General features: G+C 43.9%; 1 protein-coding gene across 2 annotated transcripts in view; it reads right to left on the bottom strand.

Moving 5' to 3' along the window:
* GPM6A (glycoprotein M6A) overlaps positions 1–25,338 on the bottom strand; it is a 546,705-nt gene that overhangs the window by 224,119 nt on the left and 297,248 nt on the right. The window lies entirely within an intron of this gene.

Here is a 25,338-nt window from a genome sequence, read left to right on the forward strand (position 1 = left end):
TTGAACACAGTGTCATACAAAGAAAGTTGTCAGTCAGGGTGTGTGGGCAGGAGAGCAGGACTCACAGATACCCCATATGAATCCTTACAGCAACTTTTTTTTTAACAGAAAACTGAATTAATTCGAGAAATATACTTATCCTCATGGTTAGCTCCCCCTATCCTACGCCCTCAAGTAGGGAATCACAAGACCGAATAGATCCTCATAAGTGAGCAGAAGTCCTCCCATAATGTCAGCGATAATGGGTCATAGGCTCATTGTAGGAAAAATACACCAGTAAAGCAGTCGAATTGTTGACCAAGGTGTTCTGTACAATGTAACACTCAGATTCCTATTAAATTCATAACAGATGAATTGATTTAATATGTCTTGTAACACATGGATTGGCAAACAATGGATGCACTAAAAGTAATCCACATTATTAAATATACTTTAATGGAGTTATAACTAGGAAGCCGGGAGACTGGCAGAGGCTAATTATAGTCATTCAGATAACTGCTCAGATCTCCAAACATAAAACAAAATTCTAAAAACATAATTCATGATAGTCATTCAATGTCTCAATCATGTACACAAGGAGTCGTTTGGATGGTTGTCAAAAGAATATTAAAACTATATGCAAGGTGAATAATACGAGTTATTTTGTTACAATGGTATCTGTTAAGATGACATATTGAAAGCAGAAAAAAAATGTAAGGACGTGTGACTTTGACAAGGGCCGATTGTGATGGCTGTATCTGCAGTGGTAAGTGCATCTCAAAAAAGGACAAGTGGTAAACCAATAAAAGGGTCTTGCCCTCTCAAAGCATATTGATGCCTCCCAAGAGTCAACACTAACCTGTTTGGTCCAATTCCACAGAAAAGCAAATTTAGCACAATTTTAAATCCACAGCATGTACACTTTTTTATGTGGATTTTCACAACTCCTTTCACCCTTCACAGTGGACATCTGATAGCTCTTAATAGGGCTTCCACATATAGGCATAGTACAAGTCACTGTCCCAAAGGAACCCTGCTCTTCATCCTATAATTCCTATGTCCCCATCTAGGGATCTGGACTTATGCATCCACGCACTGGCCGGTGGAGCGGGCTGGCAGAAAATTGTCATAATGCTGGGTAGAAAGTAGAAGGTCAAAGTCAGGGATGAAATTGTGAGACAGACAGTCAAAATTTTGGGCCAAAATCAACAAAAGATTATAACACGAAGGATTATGGAAGCTGAGGTGCAAGGACTGAACTAAAGTCAGGTTTAAAGAAGACTTCATCAGTGTAATTTGTTAAACTGGCCACATCCTGGAGTAGTGGCTGCACAGCTGAACAAAACATAGTTATTTTTTCATATCTCTTTGAGGGGAGATTAGCTTTCAAAGTTTAGATTATAATTTAGTAGTTCAAGTTGGCATTACTAGAGATGTGTGGTGGGCACTTTTTCTTCAACATGAAGTTGACCAATTATAAGCAGAGGCTGTACCCCTCTCTCCCCATATTGACTGGCTTGAGTTGAAATAGGTGTTTGCAATGACTTAACCCTCTGCTAAACTCCACATAGTGGCTACAGAGATAATAGAGGGGAGAAGGGTTGTCTGCCATTATAATCTGTGGGGAAAATAAGTATTTGATACATTGACGATTTTGCAAGTTTTCCCACCTACAAAGAATAGAGAGGTCTGTAATGTTTCTCGTATGTACAATTTAACTGTGAGAGACAGGATCTAAAATTGAAAAACAGAAAATCACATTGAATAATTTTTTCATAATTCATTCGCATTTTATTGCATGAAATAAGTACTTGATACAGTAGAAAAGCAGAACTTAATATTTGGTACAGAAACCTTTGCTTGCAATTACAGAGTTCAGACGCTTTCTGTAGTTCTTGAGCAAGTTTGTACACACTGCAGCAGGGATTTTGGCCCACTCCTCTATACAGATCTTCTACAGATCTTTCAGGTTTCGAGGTTGTCATTGGGCAACACTGAGTTTCAGCTCCCTCCAAAGATTTTTTATTGGGTTCAGGTCTGTTGACTGGCTAGGCCACTCCAGGACCTTGAAATGCTTCTTATGGAGCCACTCCTTAGTTGCCCTGGCTATGTGTTTCGGGTCATTGTCATGCTGGAAGACCAAGCCATGACCCATCATCAATGTTCCTACTGAGTGAAGGAGGTTGTTGGCCAAAATCTCATGATACACGACCCCATCCATCCTCCCTTCAATACAGTGCAGTCGTCCTGTCCCTTTGCAGAAAAACTCCCCCAAAGTATGATGTTGAAGAGTCGGCAGTGTGTCAAATACTTATTTTCCACACTGTATGTCTTAAGAAAAATAATGTCCGTCTAAGGGCATGTTCTTTTTTCCCCTGCATAACGCCTCCTACTTATGTTTGGCCAAAGTCTTGTAAGATAAAAAACAGACAACCCCAAAGAGCAAAATCTTTGGCAATGACCCGTTGGTCTTATCATAGAATCATAGAATCATAGAATCGTAGAGTTGGAAGGGACCTCCTGGGCCATCTGGTCCAACCCCCTGCTCAAAGCAGGATTCGCTAAATCATCCCAGTTAGATGTCTGTCCAGCCTCTGTTTGAAGACTTCCATTGAAGGAGAACTCACCACTTCTCGTGGCAGCCTGTTCCACTCATTGATCACTCTAACTGTCAAAAAGTTTTTTCTAATATCTAATTTGTGTCTCCTCCCATTCAGCTTCATCCCAATGCTTCTAGTCTTTCCTTGTGCAAATGAGAATAAAGTTGATCCTTCTACAATGTGACAGCCCTTTAGATATTTGTAGACAGCTATTAAGTCTCCTCTCAGTCTTCTCTTTTGCAAACTAAACATTCCCAAATCCTGCAACCTTTCCTCATAAGACAGGGTTTGCAGACCGGTCACCATTCTGGTCGCTCTTTTCTGAACTTGCTCCAGTTTGTTGATGTCTTTTTTAAAATGTGGTGCCCAAAATTGGACACAATATTCCAGATGAGGTCTGACCAAAGAGGAGTAGAGGGAAATAATTACTTCACGTGATCTAGACTGTATGCTTCTGTTAATACATCCTAGAATTGCATTTGCCTTTTTTGCTGCTGCATCACACTGTTGACTCATATTCAGTCTGTGATCTATTAGTATACCCAAGTCTTTTTCACATGTGCTGTCACTTAGCCCTATTCCTCCCATTCTATATATGCTTTTTTCATTTTTATTGCCCAGATGTAGTACTTTGCATTTCTCCCTGTTAAACACCATTCTGTTAGTTGCTGCCCACTTCTCCAGTTTATTTAAATCTTTTTGAATCCTCTCTCTCTCTTCTCTAGTATTAGCTATCCCTCCTAGCTTTGTGTCATCAGCAAATTTAATCAGTTTACCCTCAATTTCTTCATCTAAATCGTTGATAAAGATGTTGAACAATACAGGGCCCAGGACAGAGCCCTGTGGTACCCCACTTGAGACATTCTTCCAACTGGATGTGCAGCCATTTACGACCACTCTTTGGGTCCGATCACTAAGCCAGTTATGAATCCACCTAACAGTTGCCTTGTCCATTCCATACTTAGTCATTTTTTCAATAAGGATTGTATGAGAGACTTTGTCAAATGCTTTGCTGAAGTCAAGATATACTATATCTACAGCATTTCCTTGATCCACCCAATCAGTAATACCGTCATAGAAGGAAATTAAATTAGTCTGACATGACTTATTAGTTACAAACCCATGCTGACTCTGTTTAATCACTTCATTCTTATCCAGGTATTGACATACATGTTGTTTAATAATTTGTTCAAAGATCTTTCCTGGTATAGAAGTCAGACTCACCGGCCTATAGTTGCCTGGGTCCACCTTCTTCCCCTTTTTGAAGATAGGAACAACATTTGCTCTTCTCCAGTCTTCTGGCACATCTCCTGTTCTCCAAGAATTTTCAAAGAATATGGAGAGGGGTTCAAAAATTTCTTCTGCTATCTCCTTCAGTACTCTGGGGTGTAATTCATCTGGACCTGGAGACTTGAATTCATTTAGGTTAGCTAAGTGTTTCCTCACTATCTTTCTGTTTATAGATATCCTGGATTCTTCTATTCCCTTAATAGGACAGTGAATAACAGTTGATGTTACATTTCCTTTCTGAGAGAAAACAGATGCAAAATAGGAATTTAAAAGTTCAGCCTTCTCAACATCCTGTCTTACCATTTCATCATTTTCATCCTGTAAAAATCCTAAATTAGAGGATTAAACTAGAGGATAAATTAGAGTCTAAACTTTACAAACTAATATCTCTGCAACGGAGATGAGAAATTAAAAAATCCAAATTAAGTTTACGCTAGGGTCACAAGACTGTATTTTCTCTTGGGCTGATTATGCTGATCACACTCTGATCACACGCTAATCAGTTCCTGGAGCTGACAAGCAGCGGATGCTGTGTCTTTCTCCAGGCACGTGCACACATCCAGGTCCCCTGGCTTATTTACCATTGGGGATTTTCCTCTTTTAACGCCCCATATTCTTGTGAAAGTGACCATACTGAGACGTGCCTCACTAAATATCCACAGGATTCCCACGAATCCCTGACATGCCTGTATAGTTTGTAATTGATAAAGGCCAAATGCGGCCAAAACGTTTTTCCTTGACTACATTAAAAGACAAAAAAAATACATCTTTAAGTTGAGTGCCGAGTTAATTTTTATTTCTTTATGGTGTGGGATCCTACTAAGGCACCTTTCTTAGTAGTGCACACGGTCCTCTACTAGCACTGGCTTATAAGACGCACCCCAAATTTTGAGGTGAAAAATAGGAAAAAAAACTCTTAATAAACTGGTGGTGCTTCTTATAATCCATGCATCTTATTGCTTACCGGGGGTGGTGGCTGCAGTGAAGTGGGGTCCCACGGTCGCTGCTGGTGTAGTTAGATGAGAGGTGATGCTGCAGGCCTCAGACTGGGAGAAAAGGGTGCTCAGATGTGCAACGCTGCGGGTGTTCGGTGGCACGGGGGCTCCACCCACATTTTGTGAATGCCTGTAGCCCCCGCACTTCCATGGTTTACTATGCGGTGGACTCCGGGGAAATGACTGCCAGGGGCGGCACATGTGCAGATGGAGATCTTGGCACTGAAATCTCACCTCCTGAGATGATTCGCCCCCGGCAGCCATTTTCCCTGAGTCCACTACATAGTAAACCTTGGAAGGGCAGGTGCTCTCTGCTTTCATAAAATGTTGGCGGAGCCCCCGCACCATCGAACACCCGCAACGTCGCACATCCGAACACCCCCTCATCCAGCCTATGGCCTGCAGCAGCGCTTCACTCTTTCCTCCTCCAGCAGCTACCCTGGGTCACTGCTCCGGCCGGGAAGGTATATTCGCATTATTAGGCGCACCCCCATTTTCCCCCCAAATTTTGGGGGAAAAGTACATCTTATAATCCGAAAAATACGCTAGTTGTTTCGAGTTTTTGCCTACTATATTTACTGTTATTATTAATGGGTTTCTCCATTTGAGTTATCATGTTTTTTTTCCATCTAGAGAAAGAAGCAGTATGTCAATTCTTGAGATGTTTATGCACGAAAAAATGCTCTAAATTTGACTACTGAATATATTAATGTAAAAAAAATCACCTAACACAAAACAACATCAAAAACACAGAATATCCATTTTTTTTCAAAGCTTTGATAATGTGAATTTATCAGCTATACAAATCTGAATAACCCCTTAATGGACTTGCCCACTACTATGCAATCCCAATTTAATCAATTCAGGACCCCATGTAAAATAAAAGCCGTGTGTACGCATCTTCTTCATTGGCACCATTCCAGCTAGGTCAGTCAGGGCGGACATCAATTCTAATGAAATATTAAAGGTTGCAGCTGAAGAGCAGCCGTTCGTTGACTTCAGCCAGCATGTGACACAACAATCTCATCCCATTGCCGGAAACAGTGGAGCCAACATAGCTGGAGCGGCGCCACTTCAGAAGGTAAATATACACTATTAATATTTTACATGGGTCCTGAATTGATTAAATTGGGGTTGTGCAGAAGTGGACAAACCTTTTAAGACTCGAGCTCCAGTGGCTGTTCTGACCAACCATGGAGCGGTTCTGACCAACCATACTCAGCATGGTATGTCTGATTAAATGAACAACCAAACAAATGCTTAAATACTGTAGGCTTAAAAATGCTAGATTCAATATTATGTTGCCGTGTAAACATTCTGGCAATCATTTGATGAAATGACAAAGCGCTCATTCATGGGCTGAATTGAGCTTTTAGGAAGCATAAAAGTTCATCATTTTCGGCAGTGTATCGTCCTGTGTAAGGAGGACTCGTGCTGCTCAGAACCATGGCAGACTATGAGAACTACTTGATCTAGTAGACATCACTCAGTGCGTATAATTTGCTTTTGGTCTGCCTGTGTAAACAGGCAGTCAGATAACTACCGATCATCTTTACTTTTTTGTTCCTCCTCTCTGTTGCAGTAAACTTGTAAAGTTTAGGTTATAATTTATTTGAAGTTCAACTTAGGGGAAGGTACTTCTTCCCTTATGAGACTGACAGGCAATAGCACTGTCAGCTCTTCCCCCCATATTGACTACCATGAGATGAGATCATCTAGAAGTGTTTGTAATGATACATAACTCAGCTCTGCTGTATGTCTTCACAGTAGCTGCAGAGAGCAGTGAGGACTGGAGGGTGTGCTCTTTTCTTCCCTGCATGATGCTACATGCTTACGATTGGTTAACCTCATGCAGAGGAAGAAGTACATGCCCACAAAGACAAATCTCAGGGAACAGTGGCTGCAGTAAGTGGGTGTCACCAGATGTGGCCAGTTTAACATGCAAAAACTGGTGAAAGGTTCTCTTTAAGGCCTCATTATGACATCAGTGGCTTTTCACAGTCCGCGTTTCATCAGCATTTGGTCACTGTGTCAGTTTTTCCCATCAGTGTTTCATCAGTGATTTTCATGTATGAAAAATAAATACACTGCTAAGCTTCTACTATTCATTACAGTGTTAATTACGGACAGCATATTATGGAGGCCATCCATGTGGTGTTCATGACATTCACAGACCCACAAACTTGTATCCATGACCTCATTAAAAAATGAACATGTCTCACACAACATCCATAATTAAACACAGACATGTGAACAACTCCATAGATTTTAATAGGAACATATTGTATCTCTGATAGACAGGGACAGAACATGTACATGAAAAACGGACGTCTGAATGAGGCCTTAGTGTAGACGGAGGCATCATGTGCTGCACGTAACGTGATCAATGGAAACATTTGCAAAATTATTCTGTTGTGTTTCAAATGAACGCAAGATGGTATATGTATGATTATATTGCATATTTACTAGTGTCACCATTCACACATGGTGCAGAGCTATTCACTAAATTTGGGATTTTAACTAATCATTTACAGTGCAAAATTAAAATCTGTGAGAGTCTTTCTAGCAATGCCCCTTTTGTCTCCAGATAACACTTGTGTGATACAGAATACATTTGCCAGCCCATCTGTCAGACTTCAGGCACAACAGTCACTAATCCTCCAGAGACAATCATTCCTAATTATGGAAAGATTACAATGTCTAGGAGGAGAAAGGCCCTCGCTTAGTGCAGGTGCTTAGGACAAAGAGGTGCTGACATGGTACACAACAGCTTCCCTCGGCCTCGCTCATATCTCCAGGGCCGGGTGTCGGAGCTTTTCTCATTTGTGACAGATTCCATCTCTCAATACATAAATTCTGAATTACCATTGTGTTTCCATTTTGAGAATTAATGCTCAGATTTACAGAGTCCAGTTCTCATGTGCCTGTCCATGTGCCTAATGTGGTTGCAATTTCGTTATATTGTACATTCAGTTATTGGTGTGTGCCATTGTCTTTTTTCTTCCTCTCTCTGTCAGGCGCGCTTGTAAACTGAAGGCTCCGGCCCGATCTGCGCATGTTTAATCGACCACCATGGTTGTCATGCCAACAAGGAAGGAGAACTCTGAGCTTATAGTAGGCATTTCAATGCAGTGACCCAATTACTGCCCGTCAACAAATTCACGGGGACAATAGAGACTAACACTTTATTAGGATTAAACCTAACTGAAAAAATATCAAGATACTGAAAATTAAATCTTTGCAAATGCAAAAAGGAGCTCCTGATCTCTAGATCTTCTTCTATAATTCAGCCTTGTTATTCTTTGTAGGCATGTCTATATACACATCTAAGCTAAAACCAAGATTATGATCTAAAAATCCAGGTCTAAAAACATAAGTACAGTAATGTGTATATATGTGCGTGTGTATATATATATATATATATATATATATATACACATATATTATTTATATAGCACCATTGATTCCATGGTGCTTTGTGTATATATATATATATATCATATGTATGTGTGTATGTATATATATATGGCTGCACATACATATATGTGTGTACATGGGTACATATTTGTATTTGTGTGCATATATGTATAGATATATGTATGTATGTAAGTGTATATATATATATATATATATATATATATGTACAGTGGGGCAAAAAAGTATTTAGTCAGTCAGCAATAGTGCAAGTTCCACCACTTAAAAAGATGAGAGGCGTCTGTAATTTACATCATAGGTAGACCTCAACTATGGGAGACAAACTGAGAAAAAAAAATCCAGAAAATCACATTGTCTGTTTTTTTTTCATTTTATTTGCATATTATGGTGGAAAATAAGTATTTGGTCAGAAACAAAATTTCATCTCAATACTTTGTGATATATCCTTTGTTGGCAATGACAGAGGTCAAACGTTTTCTGTAAGTCTTCACAAGGTTGCCACACACTGTTGGTGGTATGTTGGCCCATTCCTCCATGCAGATCTCCTCTAGAGCAGTGATGTTTTTGGCTTTTCGCTTGGCAACACGGACTTTCAACTCCCTCCAAAGGTTTTGTATAGGGTTGAGATCTGGAGACTGGCTAGGCCACTCCAGGACCTTGAAATGCTTCTTACGAAGCCACTCCTTCATTGCACTGGTGGTGTGCTTTGGATCATTGTCATGTTGAAAGACCCAGCCACGTTTCATCATCAATGCCCTGGCTGATGGAAGGAGGTTTGCACTCAAAATCTCACGATACATGGCCCCATTCATTCTTTCATGTACCCGGATCAGTCGTCCTGGCCCCTTTGCAGAGAAACAGCCCCAAAGCATGATGTTTCCACCACCATGCTTTACAGTAGGTATGGTGTTTGATGGATGCAACTCAGTATTCTTTTTCCTCCAAACACGACAAGTTGTGTTTCTACCAAACAGTTCCAGTTTGGTTTCATCAGACCATAGGACATTCTCCCAAAACTCCTCTGGATCATCCAAATGCTCTCTAGCAAACTTCAGACGGGCCCGGACATGTACAGGCTTAAGCAGTGGGACACGTCTGGCACTGCAGGATCTGAGTCCATGGTGGCGTAGTGTGTTACTTATGGTAGGCCTTGTTACATTGGTCCCAGCTCTCTGCAGTTCATTCACTAGGTCCCCCCGCGTGGTTCTGGGATTTTTGCTCACCGTTCTTGTGATCATTCTGACCCCACGGGGTGGGATTTTGCGTGGAGCACCAGATCGAGGGAGATTATCAGTGGTCTTGTATGTCTTCCATTTTCTAATTATTGCTCCCACAGTTGATTTCTTCACTCCAAGCTGGTTGGCTATTGCAGATTCAGTCTTCCCAGCCTGGTGCAGGGCTACAATTTTGTTTCTGGTGTCCTTTGACAGCTCTTTGGTCTTCACCATAGTGGAGTTTGGAGTCAGACTGTTTGAGGGTGTGCACAGGTGTCTTTTTATACTGATAACAAGTTTAAACAGGTGCCATTACTACAGGTAATGAGTGGAGGAAAGAGGAGACTCTTAAAGAAGAAGTTACAGGTCTGTGAGAGCCAGAAATCTTGATTGCTTGTTTCTGACCAAATACTTATTTTCCACCATAATATGCAAATAAAATGAAAAAAAAAACAGACAATGTGATTTTCTGGATTTTTTTTTCTCAGTTTGTCTCCCATAGTTGAGGTCTACCTATGATGTAAATTACAGACGCCTCTCATCTTTTTAAGTGGTGGAACTTGCACTATTGCTGACTGACTAAATACTTTTTTGCCCCACTGTATATGTGTGTGTGCATTGAAATGCGTTTGTGTGTATGTATATATATGTGTGTATATATCTATATACAGGTGTATATATATATACAGTATATATATAATGTAAGTGTGTGTACATATATAGTGTGTGTTTATTAATATATAATGCCTCAGGAGTACTATTTTATTTAAATGTTCAATTTGATGATATTTCATACCATTCCCTCTTAATTATTGATTTTGATCATATTGTTCTGGCTTCCAGCCATTTGGCCGTTTTGATACGTTGGTGCTTCATTTTGAAAAATTACTATAGTATTGGAAAAAACGAATCCAGCTTTGCAGCCAATTTAGGCATTAAGTAATTGAATAGGCAGCTAATCTATAACAAACCAATATTATGGAAATGTTCCCATTGCCTGGATCCTCATGCACAGTAATGTATGTACAGCCCAGGACAGTACAAGGTAACAGGGCTTTCAAGCTCCACATTGTTATGCAAAAGAAAGAGCTACAGTGAATTGTAGGAATATTGCTGGCTCGGCATCTTCAGCATGCATCTGTTACAGTTATTGTAGATTTGTTTTCAGATTTCACCCAATAAATGAAATCCATGGTCAAATTCTCACTACAATCCACATAAAGACCATGTACTGTAGACATTTCGGAGCTGATTTCCATGGAGAAGGTGAATTATTTTACTATGTATGTGAGCCAAGTTACGGCAAAGGGGGGTTTGAATGGGTTTTTTCAATATTCTGTAAAGACTCCATATATGACATGCAGGATTACTATATACTTACTTGGAATTCCCCAGCACATAGGACTGTAAATGCAAGTATGGTAAAAAAAATGAAAAAAAATAGCCCGTAGGCCGATGAATTAAACAGTAACCGTTGTTATAATTTTTGTTTCATAAATCAATAGTACATTTAAAAATAAGAAACTTTGTAATGTGTCTTATCAGAAAAATCTACTTTTTCTCCTCCAAGACCGATCACTCATTCTCAAAATTCTCAATTTATGGGTGAAATCTGTTTTCAGCGAAGATGGATTGTTACATTACTGAGATAGTAAATGACAGTTGGTGCTGATAAGTTTCTATGCAGATGAGAAGGGGAAGAGGAGGAGCTCTGCCTCTAGAGCCTACCTCTTCCTCCCCTTCCCTCAAGATAGAACTTTATCAGCACCAACTGCCATCTCCCATCTCAGTAACATAACAATCCATCCTCACTGAATGCAGATTTTCCCGGCGAAAGAAGCAGATATCTCTGATAAAATATATTACCAAAATTGCTTATTTTTGCGTATTATCGATTTATGTAATAAAAATGAAAACAACGGATACGTTTTGAATTTACATCAGCACTACATATACACTACATATACACTTGTTATGCATTCAGTATATTGCAGTCTTGAAAACCTCAAACAATTCTCTGTGTTACTAGAAAACAGTGCAATGAAAGAAAACACCATAAAAAAATAAAACAATTTGCAGATCTGGGCAAAAGGCCTGTCCACATGTTTGTATTACAGGCCCCAGTGTCGGCTATAAAAAAAAGGGCCCCTGCGCAAGAATAATATATGGGCGATATACCATCCCATAATTATGACTAGGACAGAAGCTGCTTTGGAGTAGACCGCCTTACCTCGTGGGCCCCTGTATGGCTGCACAGGATGCCCCAATGATATGTCCGCCCCTGACAGCCCCCGTACAAGTTACACTTTCTCATATAGAAGCAAACTGTACATTCTGTAGTGTGCTCACCTGGATGACATGTTATAGGAATATACTCCTCTATAAACATTGCTTGTAGAGGAAAAAACGCCTCCGCAACATGGCACCACAGACAGGCACTAAATGATGTCCTGCAAAGTAGTCATTTTTTTATAGGCTCGTGCTCTAAGCCATTCAGGCAACGTAAACCTAGCTCTACCAGGGACATGAAACCTAAAGTTACATCCATGGAGATGCCATTAAAGAGGTTTTCCAGAGAAAACAAGTTATTACTAGTGATGAGCGAGTATACTCGTTACTGGAGATTTCCAGAGCATTCTCAGCTGATCTCTGAGTATTTTGGTGTGCTCGGAGATTTAATTTGTGTCACCGTAGCTGCATGATTTGCTGCTGCTAGACAGCCTGAATTCATGTGGGGGTTGCCTGTTTGTTAGGAAATCCCCACATGTATTCAGGCTGTCTAGTGTAGGGAAGGTGACCTGACGGACGGACTCACTGTCTGTGCGTCACTGCGTGGTATACAGAGGGACCACCCCCTCAGCCCGGCCTACCGACCCTACACTTGGCGTAGTCTGCAGGATCAACACTGCTAATACAATATCTTCTGCAGCAGGCCTGCCTCTGAGGAGTGGAAACGGACTTGGACTGCACTGTTTGGATTATAAACACCTGTGGATTACAAATTACCAACCTCTGGATTACAAATTGGGAGCGCTGTGGCGTATCTGCTTTGCCAGCAGAGGATCTGGGGCGGTACCAGGTTTGGAGCAAGATGGCGGTGCTGCTTCAGCGCAGAGGAGCCGTCCGGGTGTTTGCAGTCGTTCTGAATGGACTGGGACCCCCTCCTACGTACCCCTGGGGACAGTGATATGTACCAGGAGGCCGACGCTCCCACATACTGGACCCTGGCAGGTGGATGGAAAGGCCTGCCATCGCCCTACCCAGCAGAGTGAGTGGCACCGAGGAAATGATTGGCTGCAGTTGTCGAGGCATCGGCCACCTGGAGTGGCGATGGCGGCGGGAGGTCGAGCTTCGCCAGAAGATCTATACCTCGGAGTCACGAGCAACCAGTCTGATCTCGGGTGGAGGAGTGGAGCCATGGCAGATCCCAAGGGAGTGGCCGCCAAAGATACAGCAGAGAGCCTCTCCGCGGAACCTCTGAGCCTAAAGGCCAGCCCCACCGGACGGTGGAGTGAAGAGCGGAGACTGCAGGAGCAGCCGCGGAAAGATGTGACGGAGACCGCAGCACCGGGGAAGGTGAGAGTTCCCCCGGCCCTACCAGCGGCTCCGCAAGCGACCCCCACCACTCAGCTGCAGCATGCGGCCTCCTGTGATCTCGAAAGTCTGGCCAAGGAAACCCCCACTGTCTATGCGGAACTGAGTGGGGTCTCCACTCCTAGCCCCGAGCCACCCCGCCCAGTGACGCCACGCCAGGTGTCGCCGGTGTGGAGCCTGTCTCCAGAAGACACTGTTGCGTTCCCCCTGCAAGTGGCGACATTTTCCCCGAAAAACGGCCGTTACTACAGTTATGACGGCTCTGGCTCAAGCTCCAGATGCCGTTCACCCTGCGGCCGCGACCATGCCGACGTTGGAACTGGCTGCGGCCTATTTTTCAGGCCCTGTGGCCCAACCTTTGGAAAACCTGACTGCCCCTATCCGCCACCCGGCCCCAGCGGCTGCTGGGCCACTGACATCATCCGCTGCTTCTGCCCTGTTTTCACCCCCGGCTAAATCCCGCCCACTGGACTCCCGGGCTTACACCGGACCCTCGGTTTGGGTCACAGAAGTTGTGAAGAAGAAGAAGGCCAGGGAGCAGAAAGTATGGAACCTGCTCCATGCAAAGGGGGAGACTGGCATGGCGGCTACACGATCCTTGGGACGGCTCGTGTACACCAATATACCAAAAGGATATGGGTTCATACGTAATCTGACTACCAGCCAGAAAGTTTATATCAACATGGCCTCTATTCGCCACGGCCGGGCTCTACACGAAGGGGACTTGGTGTCCTACTATAAGGAGTACTGCCCCCGCGGCTATTATGCGGTAGCCGTGTTCACCGAACCAGAGGACCGCGAGCCCCCTGTAGCAAAGACTTATAGGACACTCCCTACATCCTGGGAGCTCCACGGCTGTGGGGCCCCTCGCTGCCGGCCACCAGGAAGTGGCTTGAACTTTTGAGACTTCGTTGCACCGTTGTGCAGATCACAAGGACAGTTTGCGTCCAAGTGAACGAAAAGGTTTATTATTAAAGTTGAAGTTTTTTATTATGCCTGGCAAAGCGGGGATGTAATGAGAAAGGAAGTGACCATGTCAAAGGAAGGGGGAGGAAAATCTGTTATGTTTTATTGTTTTTTGTTGTGTAATGGTTTTAAACAAATAGGAAAGAAAAAAAATATAAAAAAAAGGGTACTCATGCTGGTATAAAGTTGTTTTGAAGTATACTAGGCATGAGAAAATGCAACAGGTCCGGGTAAGGGAAGGTCTGTGTCCGAAGGAAACGTGAGACCAAAGGGGTCTATGAGATGAGAAGGTCTGTGAGACCGAAACGCCGACCATGACTGGTAACCAAGAGAGAGAGACAGAGAGATGGAAGATGTGAAGCAGACAGAAGTCCCAGGTCAGGTCCCTGACACCACGGACACTCCAGAAAGAGGAAGAAGGTTGCTGGCAATGATCTGGTAGGGGAAGATGGTTGTTGGGGATGACAATACGCAAAGGAAGGGGGAGTGTAGGGAAGGTGACCTGACGGACGGACTGACTGGTCAGGTTGCAAAGGGGTTTGCACTCGTCAGGCAGGATGTCAGTTATGACAGAAGGCAAAACAGCTAGGAAAGTGTAGGTGATGTGCAGTACCTGGAATTGACATTAGAGGGCAGGGAGGAGTGTGAGCATAGGACTTGACATCAGCTTAGGGCTAAGAAACCTTTGGTCATGGGGGGCGGAGTTACAGGGAACCTGGAAAGCTATAAATTTGACAGGAGGGTTCCACAAGATTCCAGTCCCCAGGGGGAGCTCAAGTGACGAGGAGACTGTGACAGTTGCTGCACTGTGAGGAAAAACCTAACCAGGGGACTGAGGAGAAAGGAAGTCAGGGGGGTGGTCATGACATGAAGTACCGCAGTACAGATGAGGCCCCGGGGAAACACATACCGAGTTGAAGACGATACCTGACCAGAAAAATTACTGTTGGTGTACGGGCCAAAGGCGGCCACAGTGTCCGAGCTGACAGGAACGTCGCTAAGCAAAAAGGGACGGTACGTGTATTTACGTCCCTGGTGATAAGTACGGTGTGTGTGTAACGGGGCCTGGACACGGAGGGCCGTGAAGAGAATTTGCGGTGTATCGTGAGGACTGTCAGTCGGACAGCGGGAAATAAACTTGGACCTGTTGCACAAAAAAAAACTGCCTCTATCTTTTGTGTGCGTCACTGGGTGGTATACAGAGGGACCACCCCCCCAGCGCAGCCTACCGACCCTACACTAGCAGCCGCAAATCATGCAGCTGCGGCGACACAAACTAAATCTCCGAGCATATACATATACTCGGAGATCACCCGAGCATGCTCGGGAAATCTCGAGTAAAGAGTATACTCGCTGATCACTAATTATCACCTTCCTTATTTATAGGTAATATCTGATTGTTCAATGGCAGTCCAACCACCAGGACCCACAATAATCGGCAAAGTAGGCACTGTCATCCGCAGTGAATGGAGCAGCAGTGTGCATCCTTAACTGCTGCTCCATTACTTCCCTGCTTTTTCCTGAAGCCCCATATAGAATGAACGGACAGGCGGTTTTAACAAGAATAAAAGTGCCCTGTGGGGGATAAAAATTTCACATTCGGCTGATCGGTGTGGGCACAGTGATCGGACCCCCATTGATTAACTTGTGTTTGTCGGATAAGCCTTCAACTTCATAGGGCAACATAAATATATATATATACAGTTGTGGCCAAAAGTATTGACACCCCTGCAATTCTGTCAGATAATACTCAGTTTTTTCCTGAAAATGATTGCTAACACAAATTCTTTGGTATTATCTTCATTTAATTTGTCTTAAATGAAAAAACACAAAAGAGAATGAAGCAAAAAGCAAAACATTGATCATTTCACACAAAACTCCAAAAATGGGCCAGACAAAAGTATTGTCACCCTCAGCCTAATACTTGGTTGCACAACCTTTAGCCAAAACAACTGCGACCAACCACTTCCGGTAACCATCAATGAGTTTCTTCCAATGCCCTGCTGGAATTTTAGACCATTCTTCTTTGGCAAACTGCTCCAGGTCCCTGATATTAGAAGGGTGCCTTCTCCAAACTGCCATTTTTAGATCTCTCCACAGGTGTTCTATGGGATTCAGGTCTGGACTCATTGCTGGCCACCTTAGAAGTCTCCAGTGCTTTCTCTCAAACCATTTTCTAGTGCTTTTTGAAGTGTGTTTTGGGTCATTGTCCTGCTGGAAGACCCATGACCTCTGAGGGAGACCCAGCTTTCTCACACTGGGCCATACATTATGCTGCAAAATTTGTTGGTAGTCTTCAGACTTCATAATGCCATGAACACGGTCGAGCAGTCCAGTGCCAGAGGCAGCAAAGCAACCCCAAAACATCAGGGAACCTCCACCATGTTTGACTGTAGGGACCGTGTTCTTTTCTTTGAATGCCTCTTTTTTTCTCCTGTAAACTCTATGTTGATGCCTTTGCCCAAAAAGCTCTACTTTTGTCTCATCTGACTAGAGAACATTCTTCCAAAATGTTTTAGGCTTTTTCAGGTAAGTTTTGGCAAATTCCAGCCTGGCTCTTTTATGTCTTGGGGTAAGAAGTGGGGTCTTCCTGGGTCTCCTACCATACAGTCCCTTTTCATTCAGACGCCGACGGATAGTACGGGTTGACACTGTTGTACCCTCGGACTGTAGGGCAGCTTGAACTTGTTTTTATGTTAGTCGAGGTTCTTTATCCAACATCCGCACAATCTTCCTGAAAATGATTGCAAACACAAATTCTTTGGTATTATTATCTTCATTTAATTTGTCTTAAATGAAAAAACACAAAAAGAATTGTCCTAAAGCCAAATTGGATATAATTCCACGCCAAACATAAAAAAGAGGGTGGACAAAAGTATTGGCACTGTTCGAAAAATCATGTGATGCTTCTCTAATTTGTGTAATTAACAGCACTTGTAACTTACCTGTGGCATCTAACAGGTGTTGGCAATAACTAAATCACACTTGCAGCCAGTTGACATGGATTAAAGTTGACTCAACCTCTGTCCTGTGTCCTTGTGTGTGTAGGGAAGGTGACCTGGTGGACGGACGGACTTGTCAGAATAGAGAAAGGAAGGTTTGCACAGTTTAGACAGGTGTCAGTTATTACAGTGGGGAAATAGCTAGGAAAGTGTGGTGGACATGCAGTACCTTGGGTTGACCATTAGAGGGCAGGGAGGAGTGAGAGCATAGGACTTGACATCAGCTTAGGGCTCCAGAAACCGTTGGTCATGGGGGGCGGAGTCAGAGGGTTCCAGAAAGTTCCAGTCCCCAGGGGGAGCTCAAGTGACAGGAGGACTACGACAGTTTGTGCACTGTGAGAGAACCAAACCAGGGGGACTGAGGAGAGAGAAAGTCAGGGGGGTGGTCCTGACACGAAAGTACCACAGCATAGACAAGGCAAGGAGGAAGAGCATACCGTAGTGAGAGAGATGACTGATCAGCAAAAGTACTGTTGGTTTACGGGCCTAAGGTGGCCACAGTGACGGATCTGACAGGAGCGTCTAAGAGTGAAGAGGGGACGGTGCGTACATGTATGTCCCCGGTGTAAAGTACGGTGTGCGTGAAGCGGCCATGGAAATGGATGGCCGCGAAGGAAATATTGTGGTGTACTGTGAGGGCCGTCAGTCGGACGGTGACAGAATAAACTTGGACCTGTTGAACTCGAAACCTGCCTCATCTTGTGTCTTTACGTTGCTGCGCGGTACCCAGAGGGACCACCCCCCCCACTTGGCGTAGTCGGCAGGATCAACACCGCTAATACGATATCTTCTGGGGCAGGCCTGCCCCAAGGGATGGAAAAAGACTCAGACTGCTCTGTGTGGATTATAAGCACCTGTGGAATACAAATCACCCACCTGTGGATTATAAATTGGGAGCGCTGTGGCGCATCTGCGTTGCCAGCAGAGGATCCGGGGCAGTACCAGGTCCGGAGCAAGATGGCGGTGCTATTTCAGTGCAGAGGAGGGATCCAGGTGTTTGCCGTTGTCCCCAATGGACTGGGGCCCCCTCCTACGTATCCCTGGGGACAGCAATATGTACCAGGAGGCCGACGCTCCCACATACTGGACCCTGACAAGTGGGTGGAAAGGCCTGTGGACGCCCCACCCAACAGAGGGAGTGGCACAGAGGAAAAGTTTGGCTGCGGCTGTCAGGCGCCAGTCGAGTGCTGCTCATCGGACGATATGTGACACTGTGGATGTCAGGGCATCGGGCGCCTGGAGTAGCGGTGGCGCCAGGAGGTCGAGTCACGCCAGAAAACATCTTCCTCAGAGTCCCAGGCAGGAAGCTGGATGATGAGCGGAGAAGTGGAGCCTTTGCAGAGCCAGCGGGAGCAGCCACTGAAGATACCAGCAGGGGACCTGCCCGCGGAGCTCCTGAGCCTGGGGGCTAGCCCCGCCGGACGGCGGGGTGAAGAGCGGAGACTGCGGGAGGAGCCGCGTGATAACGTGACGGAGGCCACGGTGCCGGGGAAGGTGAGCGTTCCCCCGGTCCCACCAGTGGCTCCGCAAGTGGTCCCTACCATTGAGCCGCAGCCCGCAGCATCCTGTGTCCCTGAGAGTCTGGTCAGGGAAGGCCCTACTGTCTACGTGGAGCTGAGCGGGGCCTCCGCTCCTAACCCCGAGTCACCCCGCCCGGTGATGCCACACCCGGAGTCGCCGATGCGGAACCTGTCGCTGGAAGACGCTGTTGCATCCCCCCTGCCAGGTGTGACATCTTCTCCGAAGCCAGCCGTTACTACTACTATCTTGGCTCTGGCTCTGGCTGAAACTCTGGATGTGGTCCATCTTGCGGCCGTGGCTATGCCGGCGTTGGAGCCGTCTGCAGCCGATGTGTTGGTTCCTGTGGCCCAATCTGCGAGAAATACGGCTGTCCCTGCTCGCCACCCGGTCCCAGCGGCTGCTGGGCCGCAGACATCATCAGCCGCCTCTGCCCTGCTCTCATTCCTGGCTAAGTCCCGCCCACCGGACTCCTGGGCTCATACCGGACCCTCCGTTTGGGTCGCGGAGGTCATCAAAGGAAAGAAGGCCAGAGAGCGGGCGATTTGGGGGCTTCTTCATGAAAAAGGAGAGGCTGGCATGGTAGCCACACGATCCCAGGGACGGCTTGTGTATACGAACATACCCAGAGGATATGGGTTCATACGAGATCTTGTGACAGGCCAGAAGGTTTATATCAACGTTGCCTCTGTCCGTCATGGCCGGGCCTTGCAGGAGGGGGACTTAGTATCCTATTATAAGGAGTATTGTACGGTGTGCGTGAAGCGGCCATGGAAATGGATGGCCATGAAGGAAATATTGTGGTGTACTGTGAGGGCCGTCAGTTGGACGGTGAGAGAATAAACTTGGACCTGTTGAACCCGAAACCTGCCTCATCTTGTGTCTTTACATTGCTGCGCGGCACCCAGAGGGACCACCCCCCGGCCTGGCCCACCGACCCTACATGTGTACCACGTTGAGCATGGAGAAAAGAAAGAAGACCAAAGAACTGTCTGAGGACTTGAGAAACCAAATTGTGAGGAAGCATGAGTAATCTCAAGGCTGCAAGTCCATCTCCAAAGACCTGAATGTTCCTGTGTCTACCGTGCGCAGTGTCATCAAGAAGTTTAAAGCCCATGGCACTGTGGCTAACCTCCCTAGATGTGGACGGAAAAGAAAAATTGACAAGCGATTTCAACGCAAGATTGTGCGGATGTTGGATAAAGAACCTCGACTAACATAAAAACAAGTTCAAGCTGCCCTACAGTCCGAGGGTACAACAGTGTCAACCCGTACTATCCGTCGGCGTCTGAATGAAAAGGGACTGTATGGTAGGAGACCCAGGAAGACCCCACTTCTTACCCCGAGACATAAAAAAGCCAGGCTGGAGTTTGCCAAAACTTACCTGAAAAAGCCAAAAACATTTTGGAAGAATGTTCTCTGGTCAGATGAGACAAAAGTAGAGCTTTTTGGGCAAAGGCATCAACATAGAGTTTACAGGAGAAAAAAAGAGGCATTCAAAGAAAGGAACACGGTCCCTACAGTCAAACATGGCGGAGGTTCCCTGATGTTTTGGGGTTGCTTTGCTGCCTCTGGCACTGGACTGCTCGACCGTGTTCATGGCATTATGAAGTCTGAAGACTACCAACAAATTTTGCAGCATAATGTATGGCCCAGTGTGAGAAAGCTGGGTCTCCCTCAGAGGTCATGGGTCTTCCAGCAGGACAATGACCCAAAACACACTTCAAAAAGCACTAGAAAATGGTTTGAGAGAAAGCACTGGAGACTCCTAAGGTGGCCAGCAATGAGTCCAGACCTGAATCCCATAGAACACCTGTGGAGAGATCTAAAAATGGCAGTTTGGAGAAGGCACCCTTCTAATATCAGGGACCTGGAGCAGTTTGCCAAAGAAGAATGGTCTAAAATTCCAGCAGGGCATTGGAAGAAACTCATTGATGGTTACCGGAAGTGGTTGGTCGCAGTTATTTTGGCTAAAGGTTGTGCAACCAAGTATTAGGCTGAGGGTGCCAATACTTTTGTCTGGCCCATTTTTGGAGTTTTGTGTGAAATGATCAATGTTTTGCTTTTTGCTTCATTCTCTTTTGTGTTTTTTCATTTAAGAGAAATTAAATGAAGATAATAATACCAAAGAATTTGTGTTTGCAATCATTTTCAGGAAGAAACTGAGTATTGTCTGACAGAATTGCAGGGGTGTCAATACTTTTGGCCACAACTGTATATATACGTATATATATATATATATATATATATATATATATATATATATATAATGTATGTGTGTGTGTTTTATATATCTATTTCACAGAGATAAATACGAAATGTATAAAAAGTGACAGCTGTGAATTATCTATTTCCACATTATGAGGAGCGCAGCTTTTCCATAGGCCATATCTTGGGAAAGTTTGAATGAGAATTAATAAACTTGGATCTAGAAAAGTGCAAAACTATTAATTTTCATTTCCTATTGAAATGTAAGATTGCGTGTTTCATTCTGAAGATTATCCCACATCAGCAAGCAGGCAAATGGTGTACTCAGCTTTCAGCTCGTCTCCCTGCTCCCTGGGACAATTGCTGAAATGAAATGCGTATTTATTTTATCAGTGGCATAAAGGAACTGCTGATCCTGTTTCCACTCACAGCTTGATGGCCTGATAAATATTGGTGATGTTTTCCCCAGACGTGGCTTCCTTGTCACTATTTTGGGGTATTACATTACTTTTGCCGTTATTAGTGGACCACATAAGGAAATGCTTACACATATGTATTCTATTTCATGATTTAAGTTATTTTTGGTTGATACATTATTGCAGTTATATTTTACGGTTTCTATATTACAGAATGAATATAATTCAGAGCTGCATTCATAATTCTGCTGAATGCTACTTTAAACAGTTTACAAACTTGACATCTGACATGTCTAAAGGCTTCGTTCACCAACTAACACTCAAGAAAACAATTTGTTTCTACACAAGGGAACATTTATTTCTATACGAGATTACTTCTTCAGAAATGACTATACTTCTGCAAATCAAAAGACCAAGCACAGTAAGCCAAATGGACCATAATTGAAGACTGAAAGACTTAAGGTTTGAAGTGTGCAAAATTATGAATACAACTCTGGATGTTGAAGGCGTAACTCAAAATCGGGACATGGTAAATAATGTGAGATATTTACAAAGTTACGCACAGTTTTGGATTAAGATTAATATTCTATGTGAATTGTTGTCAATAGGCATAAATACATATCTTTTCAGAATTAGCTGTCATGTGTGCGTTCTGCAGAAGTGATACTATTTCTGACAATTATGCCCCTTGTATACTGCATTTTCTACTAGTTTTCCCTATGAAAGTGTTATCTTTTAATTTTTCAGTTGTCCCTGAGCTAGTGGGCCAGAACTAGCTACTATTATGTCTCCAATTTTGAATACTGTTTAATGTATGTTGTGGCTTGCAGCAAGTTGGGTGGCTACAGGTAGGATTAACCATTGGGGCCAGCCCATTGTGGGAAGCGTTAACTGGGCAAAAGGAACATAGTTCCTGTTGTTAGGCAGATAGGGAAGAGTGCTGAACAGGTGAAGAACCTGTGGTCCTAATGTTAGCAACCCTGTATTGAAAAGGGTGTTTGTGTTTAAAAAAGAATGATTGAATAGTATGTTCTGACTAAGTGGCAAAAAGATTTATCTCACCAAGGGGAGCTAAAGAAAGGACTAAGCAGAAGAAGGATTCCTGATGGTCATAGCAGGGAAGATAGACAGGCTGGAACACAAGTTCTACTGGGGAGCTGATGATGCAGTGGGACAGCAAAGAGCGTGGGGCCCTCATCGAATGGATTTTGAGAACAGTAGTGAGGAGTCATAGTGACATATATCAGCCAGTGAGGTCCTCACAAATCAATTGGAAAATTGAGATGCTGTATGGGGCCGTAGCGACACATCTGCACTTATGTAACATGTAATCGAAGTAATGTACCGCCACGTGTAACCGTGAAATTCCTGCCTATGGATTGTGCAGAAGACGTATTCTTAAACTGTTGCTCCTGCTATCTGATATATATTGTACTTCTCATCAATTTGTTCAATAAAGTTTATCTATGGCCTGCCATGTCAGGTGACAGCATGTGGTCTGCAGAGGGGCATTGCCAAGCTAGCACACACACCTAGGCAGGATCTCCATTCTCCTGCAGCATGGTGATGTGTACCTTGGCTACCGCTGCTACCCTGCCCGCTACAGCAGCAAAAGTTTATATTTAGAAATGCATAGTCAAAACCATATCCTTTTAAGCCCTTCTCGACATCGGGAGTAATAGTATACCAACGTCGGACACCCTCCCTGATGTGGGCTCCATTCCTGAGCACACATCTTTTCCAGTTTTGAACAGCTGACATGTGGCTGCAACATCCACGGGTAATTGCGAACCACCCTCAGCTGTTAGCCTGTTAAATGCCGCTGTCAAACTCTGACAGCGGCATTTAACATGCGCTTCCGGCAAGCGTGCCGGAAATCCGCCCATCGCTGACCCCCGTCACATGATCGCAGTTCACCAATGGGTTAGCATGACAATCAGAGGTCTTCAGCAGACCTCTATGGTTGTTATTGCTGAATTGCTATGAGCGCCGCCTGGTGGACGGTGCTCATAGCAAGTGAGTAATTCTGCTAAATACAGGTAATCGGCAATCTGATCATCGCCCGTATGTAGCACAGCCGATCGGAGAAGTGCAGCTTCTAGCCTCCCATGGAGACCATTGAAGCATGCAAAAAGTAAAAAGAATATGTTTTAAAAAATACTTAAAAAATATAAAAGTTCAAATCACCCCCCTTTCGCCCCATTCAAAATAAAACAGTTTAAAAAAAATCAAACATACACATTTGATATCGCCGTGTTCAGAATCGCCTGAGTTATCAATATAAAAAAAAGAATTAACCCAATTGCTAAACGGCGTAATGAGAAAAGAAATTCAAAACTCCAGAATTATGTTTTTTTGGTTGTCGCAACATTGGAAAATGTCGCATTTTTTTATTTTTTTTTACAATCTTTGGAATTATTTTTCACCACTTAAATAAAAAATAACCTAGACATGTTTGGTGTCTATGAACTCATAATAACCTGGAGAATCATAATGGCAGGTCAGTTTTAGCGGTCAGTTTTAGCATTTAGTGAGCATGGTGAAAAACAAAAACAAAAAACCAACTGTGAGATTGCACTCTTTTTGCAATTTCACCACACTTGGAATTTTTTTCCCATTTTCAAGTACACATCATGCTAAAACCAATGGTGTCCTTCAAATGTACAACTTGTCCCGCAAAAAAACAAGCCCTAACATGGCCATATCGACCAAAAAATAAAAAAGTTATGGCTTTGGGAAGAAGGGGAGCAAAAATGAAAATGCCAAACCAAAATTACCTCTGGTCGTTAAGGGGTCAACAAATAGACCTGAAGGCAGTGAAAATGTCCTTATATTGGCATTATCGTTATTTAACCTGCAATAAAAGCAAAATGTTTCAATTCTTAAAATTATTACCTAAGTTCCTAACAGCTGTGAACCGCATTTATGACTAGAATGGGGGTCCAAGAGTAGAGTTGAGAGAATATCTTCGGTTTCCCGCTTAATCGGCAAGCTATAGCACTTGCCGAATAAGCTACAGCGGGAACCCGGCTTCTTGGATCCCGCCGGCTGAACAGCTGATTGCTGCCTCAGCTGCATGTGTTGCGGCTGTGTCACTGTCACAGCACATGCATGGAGAGCCTGTATGTAGGGCATGTGCTGTGACAGTGACACAGCCGCGACACATGCAGCTGCGGCTGTTCAGCCAGCGGAATCCAGGAAGCCGCGTTCCCTTTGCAGCTTATTCAGCAAGCGCTATAACTTGTCAAATAAGTGGGGAACCAAAGATATTAACTCAAGTACCGAGCACTGTTTCCTGTAAGCTGTGTGCTCTGTACACAGCTTATACTAAGGATCAAACAAACCCAATATAAAACTCTACTTCCCAAGCCTCTACTCCTTCATTAGAACTGCATGCTTGTACATGGACACTAGGTGGACTCGGCAGCATAGGAAAATGTTCAGAAACTTTACCATGCTACTGAGTTCATGTCCAGTCAGGCAGGGAGGCTGCGCAGGCAGTTTTTCATTCATTACATAGTGGTTTACAGTAGGGGCGGTAGCATTAGCGCCACTCCCGGTTGTAAACTATTTAACCCCTTGAGATGGATTGTGCCGTGGGACATGACTGTTTTTAGCTGGGGGGGCACTAACCATGATCCCTCTCTAGGCTATAAATACAGTATCTGCCCTCAGTCACTGGCTTGCCCTCTCTGGTGGAGAAAATTGCGTTGGAGCCCACGCCAGTTTTTTCTGTGAAAAAATGCTTTTATTAAATACCTACAGCTACAAAATTTTACACACATACACTACTAACTTTATTAGTGCCCAACATATATAAATCTAACTGATATGCAATGGTTTACTGTATGTACAGTTGTGGCCAAAAGTATTGACACCCCTGCAATTCTGTCAGATAATACTCAGTTTCTTCCTGAAAATGATTGCAAACACAAATTCTTTGGTATTATTATCTTCATTTAATTTGTCTTAATTGAAAAACCACAAAAGAGAATGAAGCAAAAAGCAAAACATTGATCATTTCACACAAAACTCCAAAAATGGGCCAGACAAAAGTATTGGCACCCTCAGCCTAATACTTGGTTGCACAACTGTTATGGAAATATATATGTATATGTATT

Source organism: Dendrobates tinctorius, unplaced genomic scaffold (assembly GCF_039654945.1).
Source record: "Dendrobates tinctorius isolate UK_male_01 unplaced genomic scaffold, ASM3965494v1 ptg000008l, whole genome shotgun sequence".
In the NCBI taxonomy this organism is placed as follows: Eukaryota; Metazoa; Chordata; class Amphibia; order Anura; family Dendrobatidae; genus Dendrobates; species Dendrobates tinctorius.